The sequence below is a fragment of the Neopsephotus bourkii genome, unplaced genomic scaffold, assembly GCF_033783945.1.
Source record: "Neopsephotus bourkii isolate Nb327-2 ecotype Australia unplaced genomic scaffold, CSIRO-AGI_Nbou_v1 NB_272, whole genome shotgun sequence".
NCBI lineage: Eukaryota > Metazoa > Chordata > Aves > Psittaciformes > Psittacidae > Neopsephotus > Neopsephotus bourkii.
This window is the reverse complement of record NW_026900781.1, coordinates 5520291-5544697: the sequence shown is the minus strand read 5'-3', so window position 1 is coordinate 5544697 and position 24407 is coordinate 5520291. Positions and strand designations below refer to the sequence as shown.

Genomic DNA, 24407 nt, shown 5'->3' with positions numbered 1-24407 from the left:
CTCTCCAGTCAGAAGTCTTTTATTACCTGTCTAGACAAGATCTACACAAACATTCTGTAAAAGCTTAAATTACACAATAGCACTTTAAGTATAGTCCAGGTGGTGTGAAAACCTGAGATGCTCCAGTATCTCCAAAGTATTGAGCAGAGACTTGACATTCATTAAAGCTTTACCTGATAGCTGTGGCCATTTCCAGGAAATCTAGCCTATGTGTAACAAAGTTGTTCTATGAAAGACTGGGGTTCACAAGCATTTTGTAGATATGTATTGCCTTTGGAAGTAGCATCTATAAAGATTACTAATTATGGTGCTGCAGTGTTCAGAAATTGGGGAATGGCTGGAGATGGCCTGTCTTTTCTTTCTGCTTTCCTGCCTCAATTAGGAATTGTCTGAGTTATCGGGAGAAATGGCAGCATGGCAGAAAGAAAGGGGTGTGATAATCTCGGTTTGACAGCAGCCATATGGAAACCTGAAAGAACCTGAAGGTTATGGGCCTTCAGTGAGGAACAAGGTGGGGTTTAATCTGCAGCCCGTGAGAGTTACCTGAGACTGGCATGAGGAGTTAGGTTGAGATGGGACTGGGATTAGGACAGGCTGGTGGAGGAGACCCAGACAGGAAAATCTGTAGATATTAGGCTGTGTGCTCCCAGTGGATGGCCCATTTAGGGGCTGCAGGCTTCTTTTGTAAGCCTTCAAGGCTTCATTGTCAATATCTGTGGCAAAAGATATTGGTCAGGAAACCCAACCTTTCAATAATAGTTTTAGGGCAGGTGGTGTTCCAGGCAGGGGAGCTCATCTTGGCAGGCAGTTCATGGCGAGAAGGAAAACTCTAGTTTCAGATGATAGATGGATAGCCAGTCTGTAAATCTCAGGCAGGAGATGTGCTCCTGTGAACAGAAAGGAAATATTCTCCTCTTGGTGACTCACAATCAGTGACCTGATCAGAGTCTGCTTGAAAAAGCATCTGACCTTGAAGCTTCTACGGTGGAATAGCTTTATGTGAAAGTATGTCTTGGCCCCTGAGGAGCTGCCCTGCAGGTGTTTACAAAGAACCTGCAGAAGTCATTTGTCTCCTCATACATGATGGGGGACCTGGGTAGGATTCTGTGGTGGAAACAAACCTCAAGCTGATACTGGCCTTTCACTGTTTAAACAATTCCTACAAGTAACTCTCAAAAAAGCTTGAGAAGGCTTACCAGGGCTTCTACCACTATTGAAAATATTCAGTTTATTTAACCAGAATTTTGTAGTAACACCTTAAGCAGAAATTTTGTGTAGTGTTTGAATCACCCTTTGTCCAGGTGGAGTGTTGTATAACATGTGTGTAATGAGGGCTTTTATTTTCCTGTACCTTTTCAGCTCACTGAATTACAGTCATATGCTGTTAAAGTGCCAGCCAAATGAAAGTCAAAGAAAGAAACAGTGCTGTGTTTGGTGCTAGGTATAATGAGTGGGTTGTGGGGTCACAAATTAAACAATGAGAATAAACCAAACCATTCACTATAATCACAAACTATCCTGCACACTCAATGAAGCTTCCTGTGGAAGAAAATTATGTGTGATTGTATGACTAAAACTGTATTGTAATACATATATTCAGTGGAAAGCTGATGTTTTGTAATGCTGTAGTACTTGGCTTTGCTTTCAGTATATTACAGGCATTTTACTGCGTCCAGTAAATCAAAGAGTGCTTTTGTACCTGATGCTTTATTCCCGTAATCAAGTTGCCTCTTACTCTCTGATAAACTAAACAGATTGAGCTCATTAAAGCCTTCACTTGAAGGAGTTTTATTCAGCTCCTGAATAATTTTTTAGTGACAATCTCACTGGTTTTGGAGAAACTGTCCAATCTCTCAAGATCCTTTATAGAATGTGAATATCAGAACTGTGCAAAATATCTTTGTTTTACTCTTACCAAAACATAAATGGTACTGGTATCTGGAGCTAAATATAGCTATGTTTCCCTCCTCACCCATCCCATGTTCCTAAGTCCATGTTGCTAAGATCTCACACGCAGTGATTTGTCCTCTGTGATTTCTGTATGTCCCTGCTCGTTGCAGGGGGTGTTGGACTAGATGACCTTTAAAGGTCCCTTCAAACCCAAAATATTATATTCCATTATTCTGTATCCTTTCATATTATTTGTTTCGCATTAGACAGTTCCCTATTCTCAAGGACTGGTTTGTTATTTCCAGGCTGTGTATCAGGTTGTATTCAGGTACATTTTATTTCAGTGAGCCTGTTTTGCCAAATAATTCTGTCCTCTTAATTATTTACTTTTCTGCCATATTTTTGTGCAATTCATATAATTTATCAGAGGTTATTTTATATTTCCCTTAAGTTCACTAGTAAAAACTCTTATTAGCCTAGTGCTCAGCTCCCCCTTTAAAACATGCCTATTTGACGATCACTTTTGGCAAGCATTATTGTGTGTACATTTTATGACTACGTGCTTCATTCACAGTGTGACATACTCAGTTTATGTGAATAGTCATACCTTTCTCTATAGCAATCTGATGCAACAATAATGCAACTAGAAAGTACTTTCTTGTTAAAGAGAAATGCGGTTCCCTTTTGTTAATTCTTCATTTTGTTTGTATCACTGGATCAAGGTTCTTAAGTGGAAGCACTCTGCATTTTTCAATATTCTAATGTACGTCTCCTTTCTTCTATGCCATCTCCATGGCAGACCTGGAGTTGTCTTATCCTCCCTATAGGTCTCTGAGACAAATCCTTGATGTTTGTGCTATTAAGTTCAAGGTTGACACCTTGAATAACACGTGTTAAGTAAATGAAAATGAAATACAATCTTACTAGTCAGATCTATCAAAAAAGACCAGAAGATCTATCAAAAAGGGAGAGCACCTTCTAGCAGTATAGCTCATGTTATTCCTCACTGGCCATTAGGTGGTATTTTGCACTTCAGAAGGCAGGCATGGATGCCTGCTCATTTAAAGATCATCTAACAATGAAAAAATTCATTTCTGTCCCTCTCTGTCTTTTAAAAACTAGGAACAATATAGAACTTGTCTTTTATACCATAAGTTTCTGTTAGCCTGAAATATTAATACTTTAAAATACCATGTCTCCCACAGGACAAATTGAACAGAGAACATACCAATGATGAATCATCTGGTTTTGTTAGTAGTCAGACGCTTTGGTCATGGATGGATGGATGGATAGATGGATGAATAGATTGAGCCCAGAACTGTAAGCCAGCCTGGCAGCTAGTAGGTAAGTCCCTGGAAGCTCACCAAAATGTTTTCTCAAGCATCATATCTCTGTTTTACATGTTGTATTTTGCCAAATCATATCCTAGAATAGATATCTCTTAAGACAATAGGATCACACTTATGCATATATCTACTTTTAGTTGAACTTAAGCATGTGCATACTTGTACATGCTCAAGTAGGGATCTGAAGAAGAATGCTTTCTTGGATGGGAAGACAGAGAAAACAGCTCTTACAAGACTTGGAGTGAGGCAGGGCTGAAAATTACTGGTGTGCAGGTGATTTAAGTATGAAGTAATAATACTGCATGCTTATGGATCCCACAGAAATCCTACATGAAGTATATTTCTAGTAAATATTAATAGGTCTCTTAAGAATAAATGAAACAAACTCCCTTAGGTGGCTGTCTTGCCTGTCTATGCCATCTTTCAGGCAAGTTAAAAAAGCATTTAAAACCCTAGAATGGAGAAACATTGAGTGAAATGATGTCTCTCTACCTTTTCCTGCTATACCTCCCAAGATAGGCTGTCCCACAGCTGTGTGCTGTGCTGGTGGGTCTGGCAACATTTGCATTATGAAGCTTCTTTTTATGAATTTAATTTAACATCTGCATCATTCTCATGTGTTTTTTAGGGACTGAGGATAATTTTTCGTGTGTTCATCAGTGTGAATGTAAGGCTTCAGCAAGACATGATGCCATAGTCTTATTAAAATATGACTTCTCATTGACTTTGGGACAGGGAAGAGGGAGGCATGTCACAGTGAAATATAGAAAGAAACTTGCTGGAGTTCTTTTTGATGCAGTTTTGTGATTCAGATACGGCTATGAATAAGTTGAACAGCCTTCTGAACTTAGTTCCCTGTTAAAAATTAAGTCTTCCACCTATTTTTCTGTTTCAGTAAAATTATTCATAAAAAGAAATGTTAGTTGTGCCAGTCTTGTCATTTGTTTTCAGTTCTAATAACATCAATATGATGCTTGACTCACTCTTTGTCATGTATATAGATAGCTCCTACTTTGTGTGTATTTGAAATTCTGTAGGTCTCTGGAGAGGGTAACAGCTGTAGTTCTAGTCCATGCATGCACACACGTGCACACATTTATATTTGCTACCCTCTCAAGAGAGCTATCATATTTTAAATTATGCAAATATACACACATGTATATTTATATTTGCCAAGTAAACTAAGGGTGTAAGTTGACATCACAGATGCATGTATGGAAATTGCCTACGTACACTGATGTAAATTACTATACAAGCAAGTTCATCCCTGTCACCTTTTGTTTGTTGCTCAAGGAAAAGAAACAAATTCACACAATATGATTAATAAAGAGCAGCTGTGGACATAATTCTATGCATGTCAAAAAAAGAAGTATCTATCCACTGACTGTAAAATAGTAACAAACAATCCTGCTGCATATTTGATGCCTCTTACTTTTTACTGCTTCACTCTGCACCTCTTTCAGTAGCAGTGTTGTGCTGTTATGCTTAGGTTTTTAACACCTTTTTTTTGCTTATGGTCTTGTCTGTGTGAGTACAGAAAACCCAACCATGCTGGAACACAGATAGTTTTTTAAAAGGTGTTTCAAAGTGTTATCCTAGATGATTTGTTTTGCTGCTCACATACTAGCAATATTAGCTAAAGCACCTGTGAAGAGCAAAAAGAAGGATGAAATCATGCTATGACAAATAATAACTCCTGGGAAACAGCAACAAACAATACAGTGATCAGCACATGACTGTCTGTATTGGAAAGTAAGGTTAATATTCACCCCATTACTTCTGGGCCATAGCTTATTTGATCAGGTTTGAAGAACTGCATTTGTCTTGGGATATTTGGAGTATTGACAAGGGGCAGCTTCAATCAGCATTTGCTTTGATGTTTCTGTATGCATAAAATTGAAATTCAAGTGTGTATGTGTGTGTTATAGTAAGGCACATAGGTGATGGATTAGATTCATTATTTGTTATTTGAACATTAGCAGTATCTTTGATGAAAAAGATGCAATACAGCCTTTGCTGTGCAGAATTTAGGATCTAAACAGACAGAAGTGCAGCAGGTAGGGTATGTCAAAAAATTCCAGAAAAGGAGATTAATATTGTTTGGCATCAGTTTGGATTGGAATGGTTTGCTGGGATTTGTGTGGCTTCTTGTTTGCTTTTGTTTTTCTGTGGTAGGAAAGAAGATATGGGTCTTTGGGGAAGAAACATGAATTAGGAGTGGGATTTCTGGACTGGCATGAGGATAAGAATGAATTCCTATCCTGGCAGTATGCCTGTAAAGTCCCTAACTTTGCGTAGTGTAAAATACACTGCAATGTTTAGATCAAATTTTCTAGAGAATACACTGAGTGTGGAACACTCAGACAATCAGCAGAGTCTGAGAGACTTGTAGAAAAAAATCAAACTGAAGCCATATATTGCAAGATCATATTCTGAAAGAAGAAACAAATCTTGGGAAAGCAATTTCATCAGCATTCATGGGATTGAGCAGTGGCACAATTCCTATGAAGCCCGCTCCAGAAATGACATCATGCGTCTGCCATGACATACTAGGCCACTCAGACTGGCACACAAACACTGAGCAGCTGCCCTCCAGAAATCCAGTTGCATATCTCTAGCAAAAGAAAGACTCTAGTCAGAGATATGAATGGTTATTCAGCCATCTGCAGAAAGAAATGCAGTGTGCCAGTCAGCAAACAGCAAGCATCATACATTTACTGATGAGCAAAGCTACAATGGGAAAACCACAGGGGATTGTGTTGATAGGAAACAGGCAAAAATTGGTGGTCATTAAACCCATGGGTTCCAGTGAGGACACTGACAAAGCTCACTTCCTGTGTACAGCTCCAGATGTCCATGAAGCTCCCCATCCCCAGAATTTTTCATTCACATAAGCAAAGAATGTCACTGCCACAGCAAATATGGTTTTTGGTCTGCTGGCGCTGAGAGGAAGGGAACTAAAGCTGTAGACCTCTGCTCTGCCTCCCCACAGTGCCAGCTGCCCTGGAAAGACTGAGGTTGTATGTGGCAATTGCATTCCTGCAGCTGCCATTAATGTTCTCAGATAGGACAGACAAGATATGCACAGGCCACAAAAGCTTTAGGGTTTCTCTTAGTTACATTTGGAACTGGAAAGGGCCATTGTTAATGAATAGAAGAGTATAGAGACATCTTTGATCCCCTGCCTAGACTGAGTGAATTAGCTAAATGCTGAATATCTCACATTGTGCCATCATTATTGTTCATCATTGTGACAGGCCGGAAAGAGCAAACATAATAATTAATATGAGGCATTGTGATAATGGCACTGTGTCGCAGCTTTGAATTGTTTAAACAAAGCTTCTCTTTTATTTAAGTGACTCCCTGATAATTCTGTTAAATCTTTCTTTTCTTCAGTCTCGAATCATCATTTAAATAGAGACATCTTGTGTCCTCTGCCCAAAGTGGGCTTACAGGCAGGGAATGTCTGTGTTGGTATGTGTGTGTTGCTTTCTCCGTCCATCAGTATCGCTTTAGAGTACTGACTGCAGAGCACAGCTACGACTGAATATTTTTCTTGAAATGTCAGATAAAATTATCTGGCTAAACATTATTGTACATATTTTATCTTGTAGATGAAAACATTATTTTGTCCAGGTTATTAAAATAAATGTATTGAGCGGCTTTTCTTCTGCATTTGCAGAAATGCGGTGTTTTATTCCAGTTGAGCAACAGTCACTAGCAGCAGTATTCTTTCTGATGTGGTCTTTTTTATGAGGAGATAGCAGTGCTCATTCTCAATGTGAAAACTACAATTTCAGCTTTTATCCTGAAGTATCACGTATTTCTGTATTTTCACTAATATATAGCAATGGATTTAGAAGCATGGAAGCATAATGTTTGAGGCAACACACTACCTCCTCTGTAACCCTTTCTGGAAAATGCACTGTGTGTTAGACCTGCTTTTGAAAATCAGAAATCAAATATTGTCCAGAGGGGTTGTAGACCTTCCATCATCACTGAGTATATCCAAAACTAAAATGGAGGAGGCTCTGGGCAGCTATAACTCCAGACCTGTCTCTAGTTCTGTTGAGAATAGCAGTGAGAACCTTGATTGGTGTGAATAGGATTGTGTTGGTCTGGAAGCACCAAAGTAACAATGGGAGAAGGATTGCTGGAATGGGAGAATGGCTGTTGATGGCACTGAGGTTAGCAGGTCATTAAGATAACTGCACACATTTACACCACTGCTTCTCAGGGAACCCACCTAAGGAGACAAATTGGTAAATCCTGATGACTCACAGAGGTGGGTCAAGATGAGATTTTTTGCTGTTGGTGTCTAAAGACAACAGCAAGTCACATCTAGCAGCAGCATGTGGTTGCCAACCTAAAAAGGAATTAGAAGGTAGGGTGAGGACTGGATAGCCGGCATCCGTTGTCCATCCTGTCATTGAAAGGAATGTATCTCCAGTATGAATGCTAGACAGACTATTTGCCTACATATGCTGTGGTGCTTGTGAGGTTAGAGTGAGACCAGCACTCTCGCTCATTGAGCTGTACTAAACTGTTGGTACTCAGTGTTGCAATATTGTTTTCTAGACTTTTCAGGAAATAAAGTTTGAAGCAAATGACCTCCAGAGGTTCCTTCCAATCTAAATTACTCTGTGATTTTGCCACTTGAATGCAGGAATTAGTGGATTATGTTCCATGATCTCCACTGCACAGGAGGTAAGATAAATATAGTTTTATGGTCCTTACTTAAATCTTACATTTTTGTCTGCATTTTGTCCAACTACCCATATCCTCACAGGTAAGGATTAAAGGGTTTTTTTGTTTTGTTATATTAAAAAAAATGGATTTTAGTCACCCAAATACAAGGGAAAACAAAACCCAACAAAACCAACCAACCCAACCAAACCAAAAACCAACAAAACCAACCAACCAACCAAACTAAACAAAACAAAAAAGCCAGCCAACCAAACAAAAAAGAACAAACCAAAACACCAAGCCACCACACAAGCCCCCACTCTCCCCCAAGCATTTTCAGAGCATAAAAGTTAGTTTCATATTCACAAGAGAGGTGATTTAGACTATCTGTTAAATAATCTTGTACTTGAAAAGCTTCCATTCAGTGGATCCTTTTGATCAGAAGGCTGTAAACCTCTGAAATTCAAGAGAGCTGGGATTGAATTGTCATCTCAGTTCTTGTCTGAGACAAGATGAGTCACAAACAATGAGGATCATTGTGTCCACTTAAAAAAAAAAAATACAGCGCCCAAAATGAGCTCCCCAGTTTGCAGACCTCATCTTGTCATGTTCTTCACTGTGCTGAGCTGATTGTATGAGGCTGGACCCACAGATAATCTCATTCCTATGTACTCTAAACATTGCTGTACATATAGAACGAAACCATGTCACTCTAAATCATGAATGTCTGTCAGCTCTACCACAGACCAGGAGTTGTGTTTCTTGGTTTGCTTGTTATCTGAGAAAATACTGATTCCCCAAAAATACTAATGAACCCCATCATCCACACCTTGTTCAGCCTTTGCCTTTAACAGAATTTCCTGTTAAAAGACCAAGTCATTTGTCATGTTTGTGATCTGACAACTCGGAAGTAGATGTTGTGAATGCATCTTTTCCCTGCATCCCTCTTTTCCCTCCCCAGTCTTTCCTGTTGTGTTTTTGTTTGTTATTGTTTAGATGTTTTGGGGGTTTATGGGGTTTTTATGGGTGGTTCTCTAAAATTTCACTGTAGCTATTTTACTTGTATTTCCAGTATCAAAATGAATTCCACATTTTCTACCTACATCCTCTCCTGTTTTATAGTTGTTACTGTTTACCATGTTCATTCTCATCAATGTGGTGAGCAACAGAAGTCATGTCTGATTTCTCCATTTCTTTTCATATTCAGATTAGTAGCAATTTTTCCTATCATCTATTCTGGTATAAAACACAAAATTTTCCTCACCTTTCACCTCTGCCTATGCCTTAATACTCTGTTACTTTGATTCTGTGACTTGTAATATGTAACCTACTCTTTCCTAGCCGACTTGGCATTTCTATTGCTTCCCTTCCCTTTATCTAAACATCTTGTCTCTTTCTTGCCTGTCTTCCTAAATCATGTAATTCTGAGTCTTTGAAACTCTGTCCAAATTCACATTGTGTATCAGCTCAAACTTGGCTTTATTACATTCAAACCTTCTCCCCATGTATGTGCTTTCTGCTGTGTTCCCTAGAGTGCCAGTTCAGAAGCTGGTTTTCCTAAATATTCTCTCTGTCCACTCCATACATAAACCTCTCTGAGATTCATCATAGTCACTGCTCTCTCTTTTCTCTGATTCAAAACTCTGTTCTGTAAGGATCCCAAAACTCTGAGGTAGCAATCTTGTAAACTGTATTCTGTGCTCAGTTACATTCATGCAGCACCAGTAAGTCAATGGAACTGAACTCAGTGGCTTTGCACAGGTATAACCAATAGCAAGATTCACTGCGGAGTTCTCAGAAAATATAGTGGGCATTTACTTTGGAGGTCCTTTTTTGTTCCATTTAGATCTAGTGCTTAATGATGTTGTTATTAAGGTGTCACTGCAAGATGTCTTGTGGTTTTAAAGACAATTGTAATGCATAGCGCTCTGGTTTCATTTTATGAGTAGCTAAGTTAAAATCTTACTATGTGAAATGGTTAAGGATTGCTATTGATGGTGAGGGGAATCTAAAGCTCTTTCAGAACCACTGGTGTAATAAGCCAGAGGTTCCACCTGCTATGCTCAGAGAATATGAGACACATCCGAGGCTGTAATGTCTCATTTAGACATACCAAGTCTGTCTGAGTGTATCAAATACTTCATTCACGTAATGTTCGATCAGTAAGTCCTTCAGACTTGATATCCTGCCAGTGGGGCTGCCACAATTCATGTATTCATAAACACTGTCCTTGAGATCTTGTCTGCTCCTTTCTGCACAACCCAGTGTATTAAAATAAGCCTATCTTTCTGGATATGGAACAGTATCCTGCAGTTTTTATGAATTACTAGATGCCATCATAGTTTTTTACTGATGATATTCCCTGGTTGGAGTCGTATATTGTAAAGTACAGTTGTTTCCAAGATTTAATAATGTGACAATTAAGAAAACGCAGCTTTTTTTCAATAACAGAGCCAAGTAGAAATTAAACGGTTGTTTGTGCCATTCTCCTAGTCAATTCAGTCTGACTTTTGCCTCAGCAGGGATTGCACAGTTAAGAGCTAAATAAATGGGCCAGTAACAAACTGTAGAAAATTCACAAAGGATTTTGTTCTATGAAACAGTAACCAAGACAAGTGGAGACCGGTGAGGGGTTGGTATAGGGACTGGCATTGCGTAACATCTTTGCTGGTAACATGGTCAGTGGGGTCGGGTGCATCCTCAGCAAGTTTGCTGACGACATCAAGCTGTGTGGTGTAGTTTACATGCTTGAGGGAAGGGATGCTATCAAAAAAGACAGTGACAGGCTTGAGAGGTGTTGGTTGACAACCATGGCAGGGGGGTTGGAACTAGGTGATTTTAAGGTCCTTTCCATCCCTAACTCTTCTGTACTTCTATGATTCTATGACAAGAAGGTCAACATGAGCTGGCAGTGTGCACTTGCAGCCAAAAAAGCCAGCCATATCCTGGGCTGCATCCAAAGGAGCATGCCCAGCAGGTTAAGGGAGGTGATCCTGCCCCTCCTGTCCACTCTTGTGAGACGCCACCTGCAGTGCCACCTGCATTACTGCATCCAGCTCAGGCCCCCCAGCACTTGAAGGATGTGGACCTGTTGAAGTGAGTTCAGAGGAGGATCACAAAGATTATCAGAGGGCTGGCACACCTCTCCTGTGGAGACAGGCTGAGAGAGCTGGCCTTGTTCAGCCTGGAGAAGAGAAAGCTCAGGGGACACCTATAGCAGCTTTCCAGTACTTAAAGGGGCCTACAAGAAATCTGGAGAGGAACTTTTTACAAGGACATGTAGGGACACGACAAGGGGGGAATGGCTTTAAACTGGAAGAGAGGAGATTCAGATTAGATATTAGGAAGAAATTCTCTACTGTGAGGGTGCTGAGGCACTGGAATTGGTTGCCCATAGAAACTGTGGCTGCCCCATCCTTGCAAGTTCAAGGCCAGGTTGGATGGGGCTCTGAGCAACCTGTGGAAGGTGGGATGTTAGAACTAGATGATCTTTAAGGTCCCTTCCAACCCAAATCATTCTGTGATTCTATGAAAAGCATACAGTATTCTTCTAGTACTTAATTCTATCAGTGTTCTTTCTGTTACCCCAATAAATAGGAATCTTGCCTGAGAAAAGCCTGCACATGTATCCTAACAAAATGTTTGCATCCAAGAATTAATATTTACTGTCATTTTCAAAGCTAAACTCGGTAAGTAAATTTGATGAACAAATCCCTTAAGTTTTTCTTAACACATCTTTAGAACTACAGGCTACCATATGGAAAGCAACAGGAAGAAGGCTTTTTTTTTCCAAACAGAGGCCTTTTTTTTAACAAAAGCTGATGTGATTTGCTCACATTATATTTTCAAGTGTTGCATCTCTTTTGATTGAATCACTCTTGATTTACACAAGAGGATCTAGCTTACAGTATTTTGTTGAATGAATTATCAATATGCCCTGTTGCTGTTCTGTTAATCAAAAGGCTTTTAACCACACTGGCCTGAAAGTAAAGAATACTTTTATTGCTGTACTATATAATAAATTGCATCACTGAAAATGCTGTACATAGCTTTTAATTTTGTGCATTTGAGTGGGATCATTGAAAGCTAAAGGTTTAGGCATAGGTGGCATGATATTCTATCACTTTTTGCTGTAGAAATATAGTGACTCATTAATAGGACTGGCTGAAGTAAGTCAGACATTTCACTCTGAATCATTTGGTCAAAAGAATTTCACCATGGGGCAGGCATGTTCCGGCAGTCCTTTCTCAGATGCCCTTATTCAGTCCAGTAGGACTACACAGATAGCTCTCATTTATCTGAATACATGCATTGCATTTGTTACAAGAAAGCAGCTTTGTCATCAACAATGAACCTTAGATGTGTATTTAGAATTTGTTTGTTTGTTTAAAGCCATAACTGTTAGTATATTCAACTAATCTGCCATCTGGAAACTTTTGTTTGAATTCCGTGCTTATAGTTTGCTCATTTGACTTGATCTGGTATATAGAACTGGCCTTAGCTGTGTGATGTGTGACTGGCTTTTTGCAGCAGTCACTTGGTCTGGTGAATATGCTTAGCATAAAATTCACTATTGGTGTAGCTGTTTCTCCCTCAGTCCACCTTTGTCTTATGATCTGTCCATATAGCAGTGTTCTGTGATGGCCATTCAGAAACAGGAGTCTCTCAGGGAAAAGGCATGAAAGTTATTCAAGCTTTCTACTGCAAGCCTTTTTGCTTCAAACACACAAGATGTTAATGGGCATGACAAAACCTGAGATGGCACCTGTATGGGGGAACACAGCCAGACATGATGTGAACAGCAACATTTGTGTAAAGTTTTGCGTAAGTGGAGATGAAAGTCTCCATTTTCAACGGTTACTGATCCTCTGAGATACCCTTTTCAAACTGAGACATATCTAAGTTTGGAAACTCTGAGAATGAAAGGTAAAACTTTTTCTGTCTTCTAGGATATCTCCTATCACATTTCAGAATGCAGTCTTCTGTAGCTTAACCCAGCACAGTGACAGCTTACAGATAAGCAATATATATTGGCACTGGTTGAAGACAAACCTCAGCATATTAGCATAGGATGATGAAGTGGGAAATGGTACATAAGTTTTGGCTGAATCTTCTACAAACCAGATTAACTTAGTTCTCATCTAGAACTACATGCGATTACAGCTAGGTTGCTTCCAGTACCAGATCTGGCTCATCTACTGTCAACACTGCGCTGCAGTTTGAAGTTAGATGTGCTCGCTGTTGCAAAATATATTCACCACAGTTAATGGGAAATGCCTTTCAGGGTGCTTTTTCTTAGGGTGCACTTTCTGAGAGAGTCTTCCAGAAGCAGAGAAGGATAAATATGGCTCAGAAGTCCTCAAGTAATACTGTAGTCATTTGACTCTAGAGGAGACACTAGAACTGGATTTTATTCAGTTTCAGAGCTCCTTCTGTCAAGAAGCCAAGCCCAAGGAAAAAGGTATATTTTAACTTGCTGCGAATTGTGGGTCTGTGTTTGCAGAGATTGTGAAAAAGGCAGATTCACAGTGGATGCAATGCTGCCTTTTGCACTGATTATTAATGCAATACTTGTAACTTTATAAACTGTGGTCTAGTAGGCTAACAAGTTATTAGTAGTAATATATAGCTTAGTAATAATATATAAAATAAAATATAACAAGAAGTATTAGTAGAAGGCAAAAATTGTTTTTTGTTTCCTGCTTTTTTCTATAAGCTTCATCCAAGCTGCTCATTTGTGATACTGTGTAGAAAACCTGCTGTCCTTTGGAATACTTACTGAAAAGCTGCTGTGTTGATTTTTATATTACATTAAGTGAAATTCAGAACTTGCTGGTGTTATATTTTCTAGGTTTTCTAGCCTTGTATTGTATGTTGCAAAACACTTAAACTGAAATCTGCATTCATTATTACTAGTTAAGAAAATACCAATACCTGGTTTCAGTTACTAATTTGCACTAAATCAGGTAAATAGGCAAGTGTCATAACTCTCTATGGACCTATGTATTGCTTTTTAATCCTTTAGAATTCCATTTATGTTTTTTCTTTCTGTTTTGTGGTGATTGTTTTTTCCTTTCTTTCTAATTAGTTTAATATACAAGTTGTGTTTCTGAATATGCCTTGATTACTTCAAGAATTTCTGAAGCAATGCTTTCCTCTCTTTTTTTTGTATTTTGTATATCCTCAACTGGCACACTTGAAACATTTTGGTTTAGTTTAACCCTTCAGTTGTTGTGGTTACAATTGGCATCAAAATGCTGTAGCTTTGCTCAAAGCAAAGACAATCTCGTACCCTCCATTGAGTTTGTAAGACTTCACCAGAGTAACTCTTTTGGATGATGGGAAATTTGGAAAATCGAGGTTGTCCTTGTCCCAAAATAGAAATATGCAACTCTTGCTGAAACAGATTTTCCAACTGTGCAGATTTTACAATTTTTTGCAGGTTCATATTGATCAGATTTAGACTTGATTGGATTAGCTGCTGTTGTGGGAGAATATCTCCATCAGAAATACTTGTGAGGAGTTACACTTCATTTTGAACCGGATTTTGATACATGTTATGGACAAATGACTGCTTTTTCCTGCTCTTCTTATCCAATCTGAAGGGTGCTCCAGGTCTGACTATGTTCCCAGAAGTAACACTAGTCTCGGGGCAACCTCTGGTGACCATTGTGCCTTCAGAAATATCCAGAGGATATAATATTTTGGCTCAGCAGCAGCAGATTCCTGTGTACTTTAGGAATGCTGTAGGATGGGATGACATATACATAGTAAGTAGAGCCAATTTTTTTTCTGCCCACTGAGGAAAATTTGACTCAAAGTCTGAGGTCTGGTGAGGGCTAGCACTTCAAAACTTAACTCTCAGGGGGATATTGAGACTACCATTGGAGAGGATTGCTCTTGGGAGAGCAATCGTACCAGTGTGGTTTCTTACAGAATGTAGTCTCTATATTGCTGTATACAGCATCTCAGCCCATGAAGGTTCTGTCCTTTGCTTGAAATACTCCATCCAGTAGTACTTAAGCTCTTTCTCTGACAGTTCATAACGCATAAAAAAAAATATGCCACATTTCACTGCTAAATAGTGTGTTAAAAGCAGAGCAGTTCATATCTGTCCCCCTGAAGTTTAAGTCCTATATAAGCATTAATCTGAGCTGAGCAAAACTCATGAGCAGAACACTCCAACGATTCTGAGGCTGGTCTTAGCACTCCATGGAGCTCTGACAGCCCCAGATCATTCATAGTAGATAAAAAAGATACATCTGGTCTGATACTGCTCTTGGTTAAGAGGATTCCTGTATTCCTTAATGGCATAAAATAAAAGCTGTGCATATAATCTGACACAATTTAACTACTTTCATACACTTCTTAAACATACAGTTTTATTTCATGTGCCTGTGTCTAGAATAAGGGGTGCACGTGCAGGAGTGCACGTGTAGTTTGTTTGCTTGTAGCTGCCCTGCAACTGTGAAGCCCTGCTAGACGGATGCTTCCTGTGGAATTAAACTGGTGCTGCTTCATTTTCAGCAGAAACACTCAAAAAAGAGCAACTAATAGATCATTTTCTTCTGTATTTTTCTTAAGACCATGAAGATTATAGATTGTAGTTTGCTTATAGTTAGTATATAAACCTAACGAGAAGTGGTTTTGTCTTATTATTTGAGGGACCTTTCATTGCCAAAGAAAAACGATTTTCCAAGTTAGCTAAAAACAAAAGACTGGTGCAGGATGATAATAACAAGTGCTTGAAAATAAAAAAATATGTAGTTAAAACCAAATTTGGTACAGTTCTAAAATTATTTTCCTTATGTATAAATCAGGTCAAATGGACTTTTTCCTGCAAGTATTTTGTAAGAGAGCAAAAGAAGTTACAGTCACAGTTAATGTCCCCTTACTGACACTTCTCTGTTGGGATCTCTCAGTTTCCATGAATGCGATTGAAGACATACAATTCAGCTTTACCACATGTCAAGAAGATCTACTAATATTTTTTCCATAACAGCTGGGGGTTTTTTGTTTACTCATTTTTTCAATATATCTAAGATTTTTATGCAACTTTTTTTCTCAGTTACATTATTGTAATTCTAGTCATATACAAAAATGTTGAGTGAAGAGGGAATTTATGCCAACTATTGCTATAGTGGCAAAATAAAAATAATTTTGATCCTAGCAGTACTATTTTTAGATGTGCTTTAGGTGAACTAAATTAAATACTGAAATTACAGGTTAGTATATCCAGGATAAAGTACTGTTTTCTCAGACCTCCTCCTTTTCTTTTCAAGCTATTGGGTCTATCTGCAACATTAGTACTGAACACTTCAGTATGAGTACTGTCCTGTATAATCTTCCACCTGTGTTCACTACCCTATTAAGATGAAATAGAAAATATTGTAAAGTCTTTATACCTGTTCATATCCCAAAAAATGTCTGAAACAGAATGAGCCAAGTTAAACATACTTAAGTATTAGGCAGACTGCTTTTAATGACAACAGAAAAAGCAAGTACGTCTTCATTTCAAGTCTATTCTGGGATTATTTTCAGCTCCATTAGGACAAGTATAATGCAATACTTACTTTCTATTTTAATCTTATTTTGAAGGTTAATTTGAAATTATTATAATGAATTATTCTCCTGCGTGAAGAGAAATTTCTCACTGAATGATGTAATCAAGATTATTTTTCTGTATTTTTTGTTTCACCTGGTCCCTCCCAAATTATATAACATAGAAAATATGTCCAAAGAAAAACGAATCTGTCATATTTTGGGGATTTTACATTTTGTGTATGTTACTTAATAACTTCCACTACAACAGTCTTTTTTTTATTATTATTAAAAAAGAAAAAATATTTGCCTGTATTTCTGGACTTATTTTAATTGCTTACATTCAAGCACACAGTAGTAAACAAAACATGGAAGTAAACTTCTATGGTATTATCTTCGTGTATTCTGAAATTCATATTGGCTTTTAGTAATGCCTAATTTAAAGAAAAATGCTAGACATGTCTGTAGGTCATATGATTGATTAAACATTTATGCCTGTATTAAGAAGCACTGGGAAGCTTTTTATTTATTTATCGCTTTGTATCTTTTCAAACTGTATTCTAGAATCCATGTCTTACACTCTGTTCAGTTCTCAGAAGAGCTCCTAAAGGACATAAGCACTAAAGCAGAAAAGCAGAACTAAGTATTTGAGAAACTTGCTATAAACCACCCATGCTACCAAAAAGGAGAATGTGTAACCTTTCGCTAAAAGAATAGTAAGGTCATGAGTTCTATCGTGAAATATATTCTCACTGGAGTAGATAATTTCTTGGTTTCAGAGTCATAAAGGAAAAGCCATTGGCAGTGAGAAAACAGTATCAGAGAAAATGCGAACACAGCCCACATAATCAGGTTGTGAAACGATTAAAAATCATTTTAAAATGAATGAATTCTGTGTAACTAGCTAATTTCCAAAATTATATGTTATCATTTTAAATAAAAATTTCAAGCCACTTTTTACTTATCGATTTAGTGTAATTAATAGTCTGTTTAAATCAAGACAGCTCTTAAGAGATCAGACCCTTTGCCCTTTATTATTCTTAAAACAGCTACAAAGCAACCTACAACTGTATGTCACATTAAGTAGTCATTCAGCATATTGCTATATAAATAGTTCATGAATTATAAATGAGGGGAAAATTCTTCTTAAGAAATATTGGAAGCGATTTTGCTTGTGTCTACAAGTCTAAGAAAACATTTTTTCTACATCAGTCAGTTTTAAGATTCATATCAAGACTGTAGCAGCCTTTAGCTAGAAAGAAAGTAATTGCGGATAGTACGTTTCAAGAAGGCATTTGCTTTTATTCATATCGTTTTCTGGTACTACCTGACACCTAATGTGAGTTATTGGAATAACAAAAAAGTGTTGCAAATGGTACTGTTAGGAGGAAATGGAATCTGGTGGTATGAATATGCACATGCAAAGGATATAGAATGTACCCTAAGAGCCAGTGTCACAATACTGAATAAACTGAACCTTGTGTCTGATGAAAATATCTCTGTTTACTTACTGGTGAGGGGAAATAAAAACCAACAGTAACTGCTGATTTGTAAAAGATAGCACACTGCTATTACATGACATGATCAGAGACCGATGAACTCCACTTTGAATATGAAAAGCTATTTTGTCTTTCTCTGATATTGCAGAGGATTAAGGGAGATCAGGCAAGGAGTTTAAATATTATAACAGTAACTTCTGATAGAAATACTTCTATTTCATTTTAGTCTTTTGAGAAGCAGTCAATAATACACAAGTATTTACTGTATATTTGCTGTATATTTGCAGGGTTTCTCTTTTGTGCATAGTCATTTAAGAAATAACCTCATTACCTGTCCCACGGAAAACTATGTTTTTGTGAAAAGAATTGAGGCATTTTTCATAGCAGTTTATAGAGCTGACAGTAAACCAAACATGGATCAGTATGTCACATTCTGTAACTCTAGTGCAAAGTCCCACATTGAATAGAGTTGACAGGGAATTGCCCATTGTTAAAACCCATCCAGTGTTAGCAGAAATGTGGCATGAAACAGGTTGAACATGTGATAGCTGCTGGCACTTTGATCGTAGTCTATTCAAATGTCACATTAGTAAAGCAGTTTTGGGGTTTTTTTTGCATTGTGCTTAGCATAAGCTGGAAAAATCTAGTGTGATGGTCATTTCCTGCTGAGTCAGAATGCAGCAAAGCTGCTCAAATGTGAATGCAGTGGTCCACAGGAGATGGATGCTTTCTGGTCTGTGCTGGAGAAGAGACTGCAGGTTGTTTGGAAAAGTAAAAATGACCAAAGAGCATCTGTAAGATTGGTGAAGGAAAGTATTTTGATGTTTTTAAAACTCTTCTTTCAAAGCACAGTTTGTCTTGTTAGCTGCTTTGCTTTTGGGGTTTCTTTGAATGAATTGCTAACATTTGTGAATATGTAGTTGCTAGATGAGATCGCACTTCAGAATGTTTAGCGCATAATATTGAAAGAGGCTTAAAATCAACAACAGATCTGTAAAGATAACTCTGGATTATTTTACAGAAATAATTTTAGTAAATGGGATTTACCCAATATACTCCTAAACAGAAATCTTAACATATGGGTATTTCTATCCAAACTAGAGAAGTTGGACTGCATTCCTCTCTTTCAGAGAAACAGACTGAAAAGACTTCCAGCTATATTCCTGCCCTACTAATTCTGTTTCCCTCCTTTCCACCAGTTTTTACCCATGTGGAGAAGAACAGGCATTTCTTGCATTCCCTGCAAGTGAACGTTTGCAAGAAGTTCTTTTTCTTGGAAAGTAAGTTTCTCTGTATTTCTCTCTCTCTATATATATATATATACATATACATTTCTTCTTCTCCCATTCCCCAAATACACTCGGCTTGCATTTAGAGGAAGCTTTAAAAACATTTGAAAATATCACGTTGGGTAGCTCCATGGATGGAAGTTAATTACTGACCTCATGTATTTATTTTAGGTGTGAGAGATGAATGATAAAATGTTGGTTTGATAAACTGGGAGAGGATGATTATTAGGGAGAAGCACAAATATCCCATCTACTTTGCCCTGTCAGCATGACTAAGCTCCAATATTGAGAGCTTCATCTACAACTAACTGCTTATGTCCTTCTCGTAAGAACACTTGTCTATGCAGTATTTGATAAATAAGTGCAAAGAGGGGAGTCACAACATGTTGCACAACCCATCCACCTTTCTTTCAATGCCTGAGATGAAACCCTGCAAATCTGCAGTCTGCAACCCAGCAGTGATTTAGAAGACTGATCGATGACCTCCTCTTGCTCTCAGGGGAGGATATTCCCCCTGCTACTGGGACTGCCCTCCAGCAGTCAGCTGAAACACTGGGGACTCCTGGTGATCTTCTGCTTTCTCCTTCAACTTTTCTCCATTCTACTAAAAGGGTCAGGGAGAGGAGTCTGCCAGGTACAGCATAGGTGGCACAGGGAAGGGAGAGGGAGGCAGAGCTCCAGCAGCAGCAGGAACATAATGTGAATAGGAACGATTCACACCTGCAGTGCTTAGGCAGAACCCTTACAAAAGACAAGTGCTTGTCAGTATAACAGATCTGCTTGTTCTTGGATAAGCTGGAGTGTATGCTTTTATCATTGTACATGTCTAACAGTTTATATTTTGTTCTGAAGGCCGCTATGTGCTACATAATAGAGACAGGAATGAAAAGTTCTGCAATTGGATTGTGTTGATCCCAGTGAATAGTCTTCTGTGGAAGACAGAATAACAGAAGCTATCTAGGCTTTCTTGTAAAAAAAGAATTCATATATTAAATGGTAGAATTAATATATAGGAGAGATATTTAGCTACAAAAGCAACTGTCAGCCTGATTCCTTATTCAGTAAGGAACAAAGCTTCTGAAACAGAGCACATAAAGTGAGTTCAGGATACCAGAACATAGAATCATAGAATAATTTGGGTTGGAAAGAATCTCCAGCAAGAGTCTAGTCTCCTTTGCCTCCTTTGCCCAAAGCAGGGCCAGATTCTACGGCAGAGTAGTCAGGGTTGTACCCACTCATGTTTTCAGTATCTGTAAGGTTGGAGATTTAATTTCTGCTTCACTCTGCACATGTTCCAGTCTTTGAACACCTTGTGAATATTATTTTCTTAATACGTGACTGAAAGTTCCCTAGTTACACTTGTGCCTGTTGGTATCAAACAAGCAGGTGAGGCATCTCTAAAAATAAATAAGCTCAAGTGGAAAACTGGACATAATGAATAATTTAAAGTCATGGCAATATCTGAATTCATAAAAATAAACACAGTGCTCTCAAAATAGACATGGGACCTCACTTTGATCTCAAGTCAATAGCAGTTTTGTACGTGGAAGTGAAAGAGGTTAGACTCATCATAGGATTTCCGCTCAGGAGTTTTTACTTGACTGTCCTTTGGATGTCAAAGTCAGAAAAAAACATTCATATTGTCTCCCAATAATAAAAAAACCCCAAACATTAATAGAGTATTGGAACATATAATAGGGATGTACATTCTCATATCATCATAAAAAAAGTGGCTCAAAGAGAAGAGGAGAACAAAACATGAACATAGAGACACAATCCCTCATTTCTGTATAATATAGTAAATAATTTCTGTGTAATATTGCAGCTGTTTTTTCCTTAAACACACAACAAGCAGAAGTATGTGAAGCTTTTGCCACCTTTTTGGTGGGGGACCAGGATTCAGAGGGGCAGCAGTTAACGTATTCCCTACTTTAATTCCTTATTCTGCCTGCTTCCAGTAAATACCCTCCTGGAGAGACACGCAGACACACATGTCTCTTTGCCATAGAGCAGAAGTGGTTTGAAGGAATAGCTGGCTGTATTTCTCAAGACATGTCTAATTTTCTCAAGAAATAGGGGTAATTTGAAGCAAAAATTCTTTAAAATCCTCAGTTTTCTTGTATTTTTCACAAGTCCCTGATCAGAGAACTTTTTAGTATATGTGGTGTGTATAATAGCAGAGCAGCATTAATAAAGCTCAAAAGGCATCAATTCTCAGCAGAGAAAAAAAGACAGAATGTGGGTATTGAGAAGAAAAAATACAAAATTCTCTAAGAAGCATCTAAACCCACCATAGAGCTGAGAAACTGAAAAATGTATGAATACCATTAATAGAAATTAGTGATTAAATTTTAATTTTCAAAGGAATAGATGTATAAATGAAGAATAGTAGTAAGCAGTAATCACACAAGAACACATACAGAGAAATCAAACATCTAAACTTAGCTAAAGAAAATTAATCAGTGATGTTTTATTACTGATAGCTATGTTTTGAAGACACTTTGTGGAAGGAGAAAGATGATGTCAGTTCTTTCTTGTGCAGTACATTAAAAAAAAGTTAGAAAATAATTTGTAGAATAGCTCATGACAGAAACTACCTCAAGGAGGATCATTGTGTTCTGGAAATGAAGTTAATGGTTCAAATCTAGCAGCTGAGATATTGCTAGTGCCGGCAACTTGTTGCTCCTTGTATTAACGCTAAATTCGGCCACTTAAAGGGGATATAATCAGGAAAACGCTTTCAGTTTGAAATCTGACTCAGGCAGAAGTGATCCAGGTTTTAACAAAATTGGTTGGAAAGTCGACTTTTTTTTTTGGAAAACAAAAAGAAATATTCATTTAGAAAGATTGGGAGTTTGCAGAGAAAGATCACAGTTTTCCATAAGAAGCAGACACATTTTGGGACAGCTTTTTGGTTAATCAGAATTCTAATTTTACATCACAGGACAATGTTTGCCAGCCTTAGCTGTGAAGCATGAACATGTTAGTAATCTGAATTCACCTCGGGTACAGAATTTGAATGAGACTCAAGATGTAAAAGTTCAAAACCATCACTTGTTTTTGTTTGGCTTCTTAACTTCTCAGTGGTGCTTTGCTTTCCTGTAGGTCAGCATTTCACTTATTTAGGTCCCTTTTGTGGGTTTTTTTGTCCTTTGGAAAGTTATCATCTCATGACATTTATGTATGCCTAAAAGTCATCTAGAAGATGATATTTGGAATGAAATAAAGAGTACTAGAAATTAATAAGGAAGCACACAGTGTAACAAAGGATAAAGGATAGGTTATAAGGTCTGTAAAAGATGTACTTGTCTTTTATATGTTTAGCTTGTACACACTAAAAATTATGGATCAGCCTTTTTGTGTTTGCCTTGCCTAATGAAACACACCACAAATATACTCACAGTATAAATAATAAGAACAACAGTAAGGGAGAGATGAAAACTTTTAAACCACTAAAGAAATAAGTTGGAAGAGGAAGGAAAAAAGTTAGGAAAATTAAATGGGGAGGGAGCCATGTCTGTTATAAACTCTTAGAGAAATATGGTGGGGTTTTTTCTTCACTATGTTGTCCTGGTTTTTTTTTCATTACTGCATTGTCTGCAGTAATGAAATCTTTGTCTTAAAATCCAGGAGGTCAGTTTGAGAAATTGTTACTTATAGAAGCTATGCAGAAAGTTGAGAGAATGGAAAATTCATAAAGCACAGTAGGAACAATAGGCCCACAAAGGACACTTTATTGTGCCTGATAGTTGACAAGTAAAATGTATTGACAGAAGGAGTGCATTGCTTAAAAGACACAACTTCCTGCCTTGTTCTCAAAAAAAAAGGACAAAGATTTGAATGCTAGGAGTGGGTTAAAATTTTCCAAAGTAAAGGAATCAAACATTTACTAAAACTGATAGTTAAGAAACAAGTTTACTGAAATAGACCATTTCTCTCCCTCTCTCCTACACCACCACCACCACCACCCCACCACCCCCCCCCCATTCTGTGTGCCTGATATTTATTGATAATGCAAGAGGCAACTGGATACAAGTGCTGACCCCCATTGTCTGACTGTGGCAAGTTCCTTCTTACTCTAGCAGTGAAGCACAGTTTCAAAACCTGCAAATGCAATGGCGCACCCGTCCCTGTGAGCAAGCATATGCCCGAATCTGAAGAAGTTTTTATCTTCTGACAAGTAAAGCTGGTTTCATAAATGCTGGTAATTACTGGTCCCCAGGGTACACGGTCCTGGTCGATGTTTTGCTTATAATACAGGGGCTGTTTCATGAAGTCATGAAAATGCACAGTTACAAAACAGAACAATACACTTTTTTTTCAGCGAACCTGATGGGTCTCTGGTGGCACAAATGCAGTGCAGAATGGGCATGCAGCAATACAAGCATGCCACGGGCCTCTCCTTAGCTGAGGTGTGAAACAGCTGTCACAACCATGAAACACTTGAAAACCAGTGTTTCATGGCTGTGCCAGAAAGCATCTGGCTGATGCCCTTGAGAGACACATTAGCCTTCACCCTAGCATCCACACATTAGAGGAGACATTTGTTACAAGCTAATGAACCCTCATTTTCATAATCTATGTTCAGGAGCTAGGTGTCAACAGAGAAATGAGCTGTTCCAGAAGCAGTGAAATTAATAAAGCCTGATCTTTTTACAGATTTTACCTAGGTCCCCACATAACTCTTACAATAACCCCAGCCCTTTTCCATACCCATTTCACTCCCCGAAACTCTTTTATCCCCTCAGAGTATCACCAGCTTCCCTTTGAATTGCCCTCTTCTCCGGCTGAGCAACAGGCAGCATGCTGCCTGTTAAGAGCAGAGGCTGAGTGTGTGCTGGCTGACCATTGTCCTTCAGGATAAGCGATGGTCATTACAAATACCTCTCCTTCTCCTCTACCCAACTGCCAGTGTTCACTTCTTTTCTAGAAACTTTGTTATGTTTAGTACTGCTGCCCCTCTGCTGAGCTGTTTGAAAGCGATCAGCAGGTTCACAAGTTACTGAGAAAGATGAAAAGCACCAGGGCTTAGGTCTCATTTCCTGAGGAAACCGGGATTTAAACAAACGGTCATGGATCCGTGATTAGATTGCAGCTTCTGCTGAGAACTTCATGGGCTGAGCCAGTCAAAGTTAGAAGTCTAAAGCAAATGCGTG

The 24407-nt window shown here is 38.2% G+C and overlaps 1 protein-coding gene across 5 annotated transcripts in view; it reads left to right on the top strand.

Annotated features, from left to right (window-relative positions):
* Positions 1-24407, top strand: part of RNF182 (ring finger protein 182) — a 28978-nt gene that overhangs the window by 3403 nt on the left and 1168 nt on the right. For 2 of the 5 annotated variants that reach the window (XM_061346430.1, XM_061346432.1), the window contains exons 2-4: positions 3096-3234; positions 13207-13383; positions 19162-19242. The gene's annotated coding sequence lies outside the window, so the exon portion shown is untranslated. Of the gene's footprint in view, positions 1-3095; positions 3235-7814; positions 7944-13206; positions 13384-19161; positions 19243-24407 lie in introns of all 5 variants that reach the window. The other 3 variants (XM_061346431.1, XM_061346433.1, XM_061346434.1) reach the window with 3 other exon arrangements.